We start from the raw sequence: 12547 nt of genomic DNA on the forward strand, positions 1-12547 counted from the left end.
TTTTTTATTTATTTACGGATAGCCAGGCGCACACTCCAACACTTAGACATCGTTTACAAATGAAGCATGTGTTTAGTGAGTCCCCCAGACCAGAGCCAATAGGGACGACCAGTGAATTTGTCCATTTTCCTGTCCTGCTAAGAATATAAAATGTAATGAGTACTTTTGGGTGTAAGAGAAAATGTTTTGGGAAAAAGTACATTCTTTTCATAAGGAATGTAGTGAAATAAAAGTAAAAGTTGTCAAAAATATAAATAGTAAAGTACAGATACCCCAAAAAACGACTTAAGTACTAACTTAAAGTATTTTTACTTAAGTACTTTACACCACTGGTTTTGAACTCCAAGCACAGGACACATGGAAATTAATGTGCTTAGGCCAGGTGTCACAAACTACCTATAGCTCGCCAAGCAATTCTGAAAGTACATGCAATTTTAAGAAAATCTTTCTTAAAAAAGCCGAACCTAAAACAACATCTACCAATTAATTTCCAGCAATATCGCCCGTCTGTCTGTCTGTCTGTCTGTCTGTTTGGTGCACGCATTTGTCTATCACTCTGTATGTAGCCAGTTGATGTGATAACCATCTTGTGGGTTGACAGAAACACTTTCCCTGAAAAACGTCTTAATTCAATGTTAACTGCAAAATAGGTTAACCTGGCAGAAGTATATTATGAGTAAGTACAGTACCAGTTTGCGATTACACTTGAAGAAACGTTCAAAGTTCTTGAAATGTTCCGGATTGACTGACCTTCATGTCTTAAAGTAATGATGGACTGTTGTTTCTCTTTGCTTATTTGAGCTGTTCTTGCCATAATATGGACTTGGTCTTTTACCAAATAGGGCTATCTTCTGTATACCACCCCTACCTTGTCACAACACAACTGATTGGCTCAAACGCATAAACAAATTAACTTTTAACAAGGCACACCTGTTAATTGAAATGCATTCCAGGTGACTACCTCATGAAGCTGGTTGAGAGAATGCCAAGAGTGTGCAAAGCTGTCATCAAGGCAAAGGGTGGCTACTTTGAAGAATCTCAAATATAAAATATATTTTGATTTGTTTAACACTTTTTTGGTTACTAAGTGACTCCATATGTGTTATTTCATATTTTTAATGTCTTCACTATTATTCTACAATGTATAAAATTGTAAAAATAAAGAAAAACCCTTGAATGAGTAGGTGTGTCAAACTTTTGACTGGGACTGTATATCATTTGTATAAATTATTTGTTATTTGCAAACTTTACCATGAAATGAGCAGCAGCGATACAGAACCATCGCTAGACCAGCACATTAGACAGCACAACATTCCTCTCTAGACCAGCACATTAGACAGCACAACATTCCTCTCTAGACCAGCACATTAGACAGCACAACATTCCTCTCTCGACCAGCACATTAGACAGCACAACATTCCTCTCTCGACCAGCACATTAGACAGCACAACATTCCTCTCTCGACCAGCACATTAGACAGCACAACATTCCTCTCTCGACCTGCACATTAGACAGCACAACATTCCTCTCTAGACCAGCACATTAGACAGCACAACATTCCTCTCTCGACCAGCACATTAGACAGCACAACATTCCTCTCTCGACCAGCACATTAGACAGCACAACATTCCTCTCTCGACCAGCACATTAGACAGCACAACATTCCTCTCTAGACCAGCACATTAGACAGCACAACATTCCTCTCTAGACCTGCACATTAGACAGCACAACATTCCTCTCTAGACCTGCACATTAGACAGTACAACATTCCTCTCTCGACCAGCACATTAGACGGCACAACATTCCTCTCTCGACCAGCACATTAGACAGCACAACATTCCTCTCTAGACCAGCACATTAGACAGCACAACATTCCTCTCTCGACCAGCACATTAGACAGCACAACATTCCTCTCTCGACCAGCACATTAGACAGCACAACATTCCTCTCTCGACTAGATGTGCAATTAAAGGGCCAGATGCGCAATTAAAGGGGAATTACACTCAAAAATCAAAATGTGTTCGTTTTCTACCAGACCTAAAACAAAAAAAAGGTATTCTGATGTGATTTGAGCATTGACATGGACTCAGAACAGCCAAACTAATAATGGAGAAGGAAATTAAAAGGAAAACAATGTGACTGTAGTTCTTCCATCATAAGAAAATAATTCATAGCGTCTCATTTATAGTACTTAGCTACATGCATTGTTGATATGTCCGTCACAAAACAAAACAAACATGATCAGAGAGAGGGGGTCATTACCATACCCCTTCTGCCATGGTACACTCCCTCATTCTCTCACTGCAATGTCCACAAATGGCAGCTATTAGACTCCGCTAGCTATAATCTCAGTCACCTGAATGCTCAGTAAATCAACTCGTTGGGGTTTAGCTAACATCACGGAAAGGATGCGTTTCTTGGCGCTGTAACTCCGAACAAGGGGAGAAAAGGAAAAGAAGATCTAAACCAAGATTGTTTAAAAAAAAAAAAACATAATTCTTGGCCTCACTGGGTAAGAAACCGATTAGTTAGCTTGCAAACTAGCTAGTTAGCTTAGCTTCCATCTGCTTTCCCCCTAAGCGAAGGTTGCATCTCGCCCTCTCTCGCTTCTCTCTCCGCGGTGGCCTCAAAACGAGACCGCGGCTTGTAGTACGACTACTAGCGCCTGCTGCTTCTGTGGTCATGAAAAGCTGCTTTTGTCTGAAAAGGAGGGACACTGTGCCGCGAGTAACAGTTAAGTCGACGAGATTTAACGAGATGATGACAAATTTGGAGTAATAGATATGGATTGTATTGTTGCTAATTTGCTTTGCATTATTAACCTGCTAACTAGCTATTGATGGTGCATGCAAACTACCGAGAATGCTTTGACCTTCTTTTGGAGCGAAGAGGGTAATGTTAGCTAGCTTTGTTTACTAACTTAATTGCCAGTTCTACTGTTACCATAATATGGCAAGCCGTTTTATTATTTAATCGACTTTAGTTACCTAGCTAAGCTAGAAATATGAATGAAACGTTAGCTAGCTAGCATGCCAGAGCACTGGCTGTGTTCGTTAGCTAAAGTTAGCAAAACATCGGCAAGAAGGGATGTGGCAATGTCAAGGACTCACATAATCGGCTAGTTAGCATTCTCTTACCAACGGTAAACCAAAGAGTAACTTCGCTACTAGCTAGCTAGCAGTGTATGTCTTTCCACAGCCGTATGTTTACTACATAGCTAACGAACTAACTAGTTAGTTGGAGGAGGACGCTAGCTAGGTTTGTAGGTAGGCTAGGTCCCAGTCAACAAAGCAGGCCACTCATTTAGCTACACAGTGCATTCAGTCATACAACATTTTTTTTTTTTTTTTTACATTTACATTTTAGTCATTTAGCAGACGCTCTTATCCAGAGCGACTTACAGTTAGTGCATACATTTTTCATACTGGCCCCCCGTGGGAATCGAACCCACAACCCTGGCGTTGCAAGCGCCATGCTCTACCAACTGAGCTACAGGAGGCTACATTCCTTTTATCAAAGGAAATGGTACTGGCTACACCCCACGGAGATCTTTACTCTCATGAACAATAAGCAAGGTTCTCTGCAATCTTGTTGACCAGTTGTGCATATGCCTATTTGTTGGGAAGAAGTTGTATATATAGATGAGCTATAATGCTATTCCTTTCTTTGCATGGCGTTCGGTCACTCAGAATATATTTTTTAAAGGCCTCAGATAAAATGCTAAACAGCCAAGAGACCCAGGCATTCACTCTGTGATGTAACGTTAGGCTACAGCTAAGTATAATTGCGGTTTAGTCTCAAACTCTCTATTTGGATCAGCCACCTACCTTTTTATACAGAAATGCACACTTCTTCCTATATAGGCCTATTGAATGTGATTCATCAGATTTTGTAAACAGTTTTATAAGCGTTACAATGCAATAGCCTAACCGGAGTCATTCAATTCGCAAAACGCCAGGATAGATGGTAAATCCGATTTTGGTCTGTTTTCTGTAGTCAGTGCTTGGTGCTCTGCCAATGCCAAGGCATACAGAAGGCCCATCTACATACTGTAGATAGTAGTAGGCTACTGTAACTTTCATACTATATTAATTTTGTTCTGGGATGTTGTTGCTGGATTCGTTCATCTTGAAAGGTTTGATCGTCTTTTATTGGGGTGTACGAGTTAACTTGTCCTACACAAGGTAGGCAAGGTTAAATGCTTGAGCTGCATCTCTGTGCAGAAAAGTAATTAAAAATCTGATGATGGACCTTGCTAATTTTAGCTGACACTTGTTCAGCAATTAATCGGATTTAGCCTCAGACCATGTTCTTACATGAAGAGGGAGGAAGTTAGCCTCAGACCATGTTCTTACATGAAGAGGGAGGAAGTTATGTGTCTGGTCTGTCATTGTGTGCTATTGCAAATGGGTGAATAAATATGTTGAGTTACAAATTGAGAGACCTGAAAGTACAGATTTTTAAACAAGGTAGCCACTACCTTCAGTTAAGACGTGTTGGTAGCCTATGCCTTTCCGTTTAGAATGCGAGACATTTTGGTTTGGCGTGGGGTACTTTTTCTTCGTGTTAATTTCAGTAAGATGAGAGAAGAGGAAGCTTAAGGAGGACCTGTGTATGGAGGAAGTGACCCATGATTTCACCTACCTGCTATGGGAGCATAACGTTTGGCTAGTTTCCTTTTACTACATTTGCCCATAACACTTAAATTGATGTTTGTTTTGAGTTTCTCTCCAGAAAAGGGGTCAAGGAGGCAAATTGTTGGGGAAGTCCTGCTGTGTTAGGCTATGTAGGCTGGACTACAACCCTCTCAACAGAAGGATGCAGGGACCATAGCCGTAGGCTGTTTTTTTTTCTTAATGTGAGGACCAGTGCTAGCTTAATGCAAGCTGACTACTTAACTTGCCACCTACTCTGTTTTAACTGTCTTTGCCCTCAAACTAATCAAGACTGGTTAATGACACATTCCAGGCTCTGTCTCTCTCTCTCTCTGTCTCTCTCTCTCTGTCTCTCTCTCTCTGTCTCTCTCTCTCTTTCTCTCTCTGTCTCTGTCTGTCTGTCTGTCTGTCTGTCTGTCTGTCTGTCTGTCTGTCTGTCTGTCTGTCTGTCTGTCTGTCTGTCTGTCTGTCTGTCTGTCTGTCTGTGTGTGTGTGTCTCTCTCTCTCTCTCTCTCTCTCTCTCTCTCTCTCTCTCTCTCTGTGTGAGTCAAGAGTGTGTTCACTCACTGTTCAGCTCATGCCACTGTAAGCAGAGATACAGTGCCTGGATGGTCTCTGCAATCTTGGCAACCGTGTTCCTCCCTGTCTCCTTGGCAATGGCTTTATTTTTTTATTTTTTTTTAACGAGGAATTCAGATAGGACTCTGCTCGGTGTGGACCCGCTTCGCCCCATTAGCGTGTAATGGGTGTGCATGTGCACTTCTTGGCTAGCCCAGAGACCCACCTAACCTCTGCTGTTGACAAATGCTGGATTCCTACAGGTTATACCAGGCACTATGCATTTGTTCTCGCTGTTTTTTAGGCACATGCTTGTGTGTACGATTTTAGGATGTCCTGGTTCTCCTGGTTCTGCGATGCCGCAGTGAATGAGTGAGTTAAAAACGGGTTGTACAGTATCCTAATGTCTCTGTGTCACTGTCAGGTGCCTGACGCCTAGTCACTTGTCAGGTCGCTCTGACTCTAGCCTGTCGCCATCAGCTGCGTCAACCCCAGTGACTCAGAAACCCAAGATAACTCGACAGTCGTTTGCAGTCTTGAGGTTAAACAGGTGTCTTTTGTGTGTCATCACTCTGTACTATCTCAGAGGTGGGGGGGAGGGGGGTTCTGTCTCCTCCTGAGCCTGTGGTATACATTTCACGTCGGCCTTTCCCTTTGCCTCAAACTGCTTCTGTTTACCTCACCGAGTTGACGCAGCCCCTTTTTATGTCAGTTGTTTTGGCAAGGGAGCTGGGTAGCCAAGGAGATACCAGGCGGGGAGGCCCCGGTTGCCTAGGTAGCCTCCAGAGTGTTGCCTGCTCTGTGCAAACCCCAGAGTTCAGCTCTCGTTAATATGCTGCTATGTCTTGATGTCCCCCAAGGCTCAATATTCAGAGGACAAAGGGGGTAAATCCAATGCAAAATGTAAATAAAGTACTAACCACTAGGCTAAGTTCTGGTTTGAAGGCTGCCAGGTGGGGATTTGACCAATTTTACTTTTTTTCTTAACGTTTAAACTTCAATTTTTTTTGTTGTTAAAACTATAGAACATTTAAAAAAATTCCAGGTGAAATCCAATTGCGTGGTATGACTGCTACGGGGGCAATTAAGTTCTACCACAGTCATACGGTAGGCTTAGGCATCTGGAATCTGCTTTGTGGCTGTCCGAACGGCAGGTGAAGTTTTGTCCTGAAGACAACCGTTAATTAATTCACATTGACTCTAGTGTTCCTTCCATTTGCTATGTGCATTAACAACTGACATTAAAAAATAAAACTAGCCAAGTGATCACAGTTCTTCTCCCTACATTCTCTTTTTCCTCCATAAAGTGTCTCACTCAATTTCTGACCGCTCCCTCTACAACCCCCAAGCTCCCATTAGGCCTACTGAAGTGATTGGATACACAAACAAAACTGGAGACGAGCTACAGTCCTGCCAAATCAAGACAGCTTTAACACCAATTCAAAATGGACTTGATAAAAGTAGGGAAATATGTGTTCCAACCACGAGCTGCAGTTGTGGAATATTTTAGCCCCCCCCCCCCCCCCAAAACCTAGACAGGTTCCAGACTGAAATATGCAGCCAAAATGTTTTGATGAAGGCAAATAGCGTTTTTATTCGTCTAGGGGCCTAGTTTCTTTCATGTTGAATAAAAGCCTGCCCACCAAGATTCAACTCACATATCAAACCCAGACCAAAAGAAACCACCAAATGTGGGTATCTACTGGTTAAAAGGGGAAGAATTTTCCCTTTCTAATGCTGTTAGTCTCAACTCCCATTATGAAGGTAATAACATCCTGTTGAAAAGGGAGTAAACGGTTCACAGTGATATTGATGAGTAAGACGAACTTGTTTCAGTAGCGCAAGTCGCGGCTCAAATGGCGCTCGCAGTCCTTCATTTAGCAAATTACCTCGCAACTTCACAAAGGCCATTGACAATGGCTACATATCAACTGCAATCATTTCTGTAATCAGCGCATTTTCCCCCAACTGTTAACGACGATGCACGCGGAGGACTTTATATCCGTGGCAAATAATTTGAAAGATGCATATCCCCTCTTACTAACGTTACAGCATTGTTGTGTTAGGTAGACCTATTTGTTGACATTTTTTCCCTTTACGAAGATGATCGGGACTTTGAAAAATAAATATTCATAGCACTGATGCGCCCAACTTAAAGTTATGAGAACCACATTAAATCTAGGAGAAACTGAAAATAAGATTTTAAAATAAATTGATTGAGATACAGCCTATATGAATTCTATCTAGGCTACTTTTGAAGGACATTTTGTGCCCCACAAACTGTCAATATATTAGTTTATTATAAAAGCTAAAATGTTGATACGAATATGTCATTGAAATGTGTCATTTGTGGAATATTAGGTTTCTACATTGTATAAAAGCAAATTTTTCCTATTGCAGTACATTGAAAATTGAACACAGTCTCTTTAAAAACGTCAGGTTTGTGATGACGACATGCAAGACATCTGTCATTCATTCATTGCTATGATCATTGATCTCCTGAAGAAGATATCCCTTTCTTTCTGTGCCCCCAAATGTTTGGATATACTGATAAAATTCCCAGGTTGTTAGCTAGCTAATGAGGTAACGTGACTGAACAAAGATTAAATAAATGGTTAACGATGTCGATGCACAAGTAGTTTTTAGAATGGCCCATGACATGGTTTAGGAATTGTGGCAGATCAGGGGGTTGGGTCAAGACGTTTACACAGATCAGACACGGACAGAGTATGATTAGCTCGGTTTCAAGGGTGTTTATTAATAAAATAATCAAAAGAAAAGGTTAGGTCTCCCCCATGAGACCCTCTCCAGGATACCATCTCCAACTACACGGAAGTTACCTTACTTCCCCCAGTCCTCTCTCTCATATGCTGCCCTTCTGGCAGCTTTATGGGCCTTGCACAGCTGGTGAGCAATCCGCCCTTAATTACTCATCAGCCCCAATTAGTCCTGTCCGGGGAGCCCGTCGAGACCTGGCACGTCCAGCAGATGGAGCCACCGCCTCGTGCTGTATACTCCATCTGTTACCAGGCCTCGACAAGTCTCCCCCTGGTGGCTGACCTGCTGTACGCCACAGAATGTAAAATGCTTTCCTGGTTATCCGCTACTGCTATAGGAAGATATGTGTGTTGCGCCGGTAATATGGGTCAGATCTGCTTACTGCTGGTGGGGTCGAAGCACTCTGTTCATCAGTCGCTGGAATGTGGACGGGGCTCCGTGGAGACCAAATGGGAGCACCCGGTACTGGTACAGACTGTCTGGTGTTGAGAACGCTGTCTTCTCCCGGGTGGAGGCTTCCAATGGTACCTGCCAATATCCTTTGGTCAGGTCAAGGGTGCTGATGTACCGGGCCTTTCCCAATCGGTCGATTAGCTCGTCCACCCTCGGCATGGGGTAGGCGTCGAATACGCTTATGTCGTTCACCCCCCGGAAATCATTACAGAAGCGGAGGCTACCGTCCGGTTTGGGCACCAACACGATGGGGCTGCACCATGCACTGTGGGACTCTTCAACAACCCCCATCCTCAGCATAGCCTCCCACTTCTTGTTTCATGGCCTTCCGTTGGGCCTCCGGAATTCGATACGGCCTCTTTCTTACAGTTTCCCCGGGCCGTATATGGATGTGGTGTTCAATGAGGGTCGTGCGGCCCGGCTTCTCTGATAACACCGCCGTGTTCCGATCAACAAGCTCCCGGAGCTCTTGCTTCTGGGCCGGGTCAAGGTCCTCACTGCTCGGGACCACCACTGGTACCGTTGGCGTCCTGGGTCCCGACCATAACACGGCCAAGGCTGTCCTCTCGTGCCACTTCTTCAATAGGTTCACGTGGTAAATCTGAGGTTTCCGTCTCCCCGGTTGCCATACGCGGTAGTTGACAGGTCCCAGTTTCTCGACCACCTCGTATGGTCCATGCCATGTTGCCAGGAACTTACTTTCGGCTGTGGGGATCAACACAAACAGCCTGTCTCCCACCTGGAATTCTCGGGGCTGGGCTCCCCGATTGTAGACCTGGGCTTGGGCACGTTGGGCCTTCTCCATATGTTCCCTCACGACTGGCCAAATGGATGTCATCCGCTCCCGCATCGTCCCCACGTGCTCTACCACGCTGCGTAAGGGGGTCGGTTGGGCTTCCCACACCTCCTTGGCGAGGTCCAGTAGGCCACATGGCCTCCTCCCTTAGAGGAGTTCAAACGGGGAAAAACCCAGTGGAGGATTGGGGTACTTCTCGGATTGAGAACATTAGGTGGGGTAGCAGCTGGTCCCAGTTCTTCCCGTCCTGCTCAATGACCTTCCGCAGCATCTGTTTGAGCGTTTTGTTAAAGCGCTCAACGAGGCCATCCGTCTGCGGGTGAAAAACGGAGTTCCGGATCTGCTTGATCTGCATGAGGGAACACAACTCTTTCATGAGGTGGGACATAAACTCTGTACCTTGGTCTGTCAGGATCTCGTTCGGGATGCCCACCCGGCTAAAGAGGTGGAACAGCTCCCGGGCGATTCCCTTGGATACCGCCGCCCGTAGGGGAATGTCCTCGGGATACCGGGTGGCATAGTCTACTATTACCAAGATGTACCTGTGTCCTCGTGCAGTCTTTACCAGGGGTCCCACTATGTCCATGGCGATGCGTTCAAAGGGCACCCCGATGATCGTGTGCTTTCGGGTGTGGGCTTTCGGGGCAGTGAGTTGACACTCCGGGCAGCTGCGACAGTAGTCTTCCACGGCCCTCCTCTTCCCGAGCCAGTGGAACCAGGCGGCAACCCGTTCCCGGGTCTTCTCCATTCCCAGGTGCGCCCCCAACAGGTGGGTGTGGGCCAGCTGAAGAACGGTTCCTACGTACCGTCGGGGCAGCAACAACACCTCTCGACGTTCCCTCTGTTGGCGCGACACCTGATACAAAAGGTTATTTGTATCGCTGGTCACTCACCCCCGGAAGTAGCTGTCCATCCACCGCTATCACTTGGGCTGCGGCAGCTTTCAAATTCGGATCCGCCCACTGGGCCGTCCAGAATTGTCCCCTCAGTTGGCCCCCGACGGGGGTCTCAACTGGCCCCTCGAAATTGAGGGGGAGGCTGGGCTCCTCCTCCAGTGGTTCCCCAGGGGGTTCGGGTTCTGGCTCCCACTCCGACTCCGGACCTGTAGAGTCAGGTTGGTTAACCGGTGGTGTCCTGACCGCACAGGCGAAGGGTCGTCCCCGCTCTCTTCTTCGGCCGGCTCGTATCTTTTTTTTCAACTCGTGCCCCCATAGGGCCGTGAACAGCGGACAATCCCGTCCCACTAGGATAGGTACCGGCAGCTCTGGTACTGCACCCACCGTCATCTGGCAGCTCACTTGTGGTGTCACGAGGTTGGTCCATACGGCGGGATTCCGCTTTGTGTCATCGTGACCACAGGAAATGGACATCTCCCTACCCCGTTCGGTCTCCTGGTTCAGCAGGCTCGTGGTTACGAGTGTAACCATGCTTCCGGAGTCTAATAGCGCTTCCGTGTCGTGTCCGTCAACCTTCACCGGGACCATGGGTGCAGTTGATTCATGGTGAGCCCAACAGGAGGTGACAGTTCACGGCATGACCCACCTGGCCTCCGGTGCTAGCTGATAGCATCGACTTCTCTCAAGCAGGGCAATTCCAGGCAATGTGCCCCCGGGCGCCACACTCAAAACACCTCCGTTGGTCCATCTACCTGGGGTCGTCGGTGGCGAGTCGGCCCTTCCCCAGCCGTCTCTCCACGGGTTTGCGGTCCCTTGGCCCTGCCGACTGTCTGTTCGGGGTACACCGCGGTGGGGTTGTCCTTCCGTCCCCTCGCACAGGTCGCCGACTCGTCCCGGCTCCCCCTCAGTAGGGCCTGAGTGTTCTGATTCGACTCCACTGCTTCCAGGAGGCCCTCCAAGGTCTTGGGCGCGCATAGGCTCGCTGCCCTCTTCATGTCGTGGGGTAGCGCCCGTACGAAGCGATCCAGGACCACTATGTTGAGGAGGGAGAGGGTGGATACGTCGGTTAGGAGCCATGCCCTGGTGACGCGCAGAAGGTCGCTCATCTGGGCTCGGGGGGATGCGTCGGGTACGAACCTCCAGTCGTGGAACCGATGAGCCCGATGGGCCAGGCTGTACCCGTAGCGGCTGAGTATCTCCCGTTTGAGTCCGTCGTAGTTAGCTGCCTGTTAGTCGTTCAGGTCCCAATACACCTTTTGGGCATTCCCAGAGAGGAACGGGGCCAGCAGACTTTGCCCACTTCGGCCTTGGCCATCCAGCGCTGTCCGTTCAAACGTACAGAGGTATGTTTCAATGTCATCGTCTTCCGTTAGCTTGATTAAAAACGGGTTGGGATGGGTTTCAGGAGACGCTCCTCCTTGCAGCTTCCTGACTTCCTCCACGAGGTGGACGTTTTGTAGTCGCTGTTCCTCCAGCGTTCGTTCCTGAACCGCCTGTTGTGCTTGTTGGGCCCGGACAAACTGAGCTATCAACTCGTCCATGCTGATGCTGTGTAAACGTCAACCCTGATCTGACCACGTTATCAAGATGCCCGTATTCTCCACCACTTGTGGCAGATCAGGGGGTTGGGTCAAGACGTTTACACAGATCAGACACGGACAGAGTATGATTAGCTCGGTTTCAAGGGTGTTTATTAATAAAATAATCAAAAGAAAAGGTTAGGTCTCCCCCATGAGACCCTCTCCAGGATACCGTCTCCAACTACACGGAAGTTACCTTACTTCCCCCAGTCCTCTCTCATATGCTGCCCTTCTCGCAGCTTTATGGGCCTTGCACAGCTGGTGAGCAATCCGCCCTTAATTACTCACCAGCTCCCAATCAGCCCCAATTAGTTCTGTCCGGGGAGCCCGTCGAGACCTGGCACGTCCAGCAGATGGAGCCACCGCCTCGTGCTGTATACTCCATCTGTTACCAGGCCTCGACAAGTCTCCCCCTGGTGGCTGACCTGCTGTACGCCACAGAATGTAAAATGCTTTCCTGGTTATCTGCTACTGCTATAGGAAGATATGTGTGTTGCGCCGGTAATATGGGTCAGATCTTTTGAGCTGGTTGGGCTAGAAGCAAGCCGTTTTTGCTGTAGTAATGGTGTGAACATGGCGCTAACAAATCTGCACTTGCTTGTTTATCTAGGGCGCTCGGAAACAACGACACAGCGAAGCCTTATGCCCCGTTTCCATTGTGACGTATTTCATTAAGTACGAAAAAAGTATTAAAATGTATGCACTCACTACTGTAAGTCACTCTGGATAAGAGCGTCTTCTAAATGACTAAAATGTAAATTACGCCGTACGTCATCTTCACGGAGTCTTGTCCCACTACTGAACGGACAAGTGTAGTGTAATGCAAGATGG

At 46.8% G+C, this 12547-nt stretch overlaps 1 protein-coding gene across 1 annotated transcript in view; it reads left to right on the plus strand.

Moving 5' to 3' along the window:
- Window positions 1-2319: 2319 nt before the first annotated feature.
- The window catches only part of mvb12ba (multivesicular body subunit 12Ba), a 51607-nt gene continuing 41379 nt past the window's right edge, over window positions 2320-12547 (plus strand). Inside the window, exon 1 of the mRNA XM_084159033.1 lies at window positions 2320-2512. The gene's annotated coding sequence lies outside the window, so the exon portion shown is untranslated. The remainder of the gene's footprint in view (window positions 2513-12547) is intronic.

Source organism: Coregonus lavaretus (genome assembly GCF_964263955.1).
Source record: "Coregonus lavaretus genome assembly, chromosome: 4".
In the NCBI taxonomy this organism is placed as follows: Eukaryota; Metazoa; Chordata; class Actinopteri; order Salmoniformes; family Salmonidae; genus Coregonus; species Coregonus lavaretus.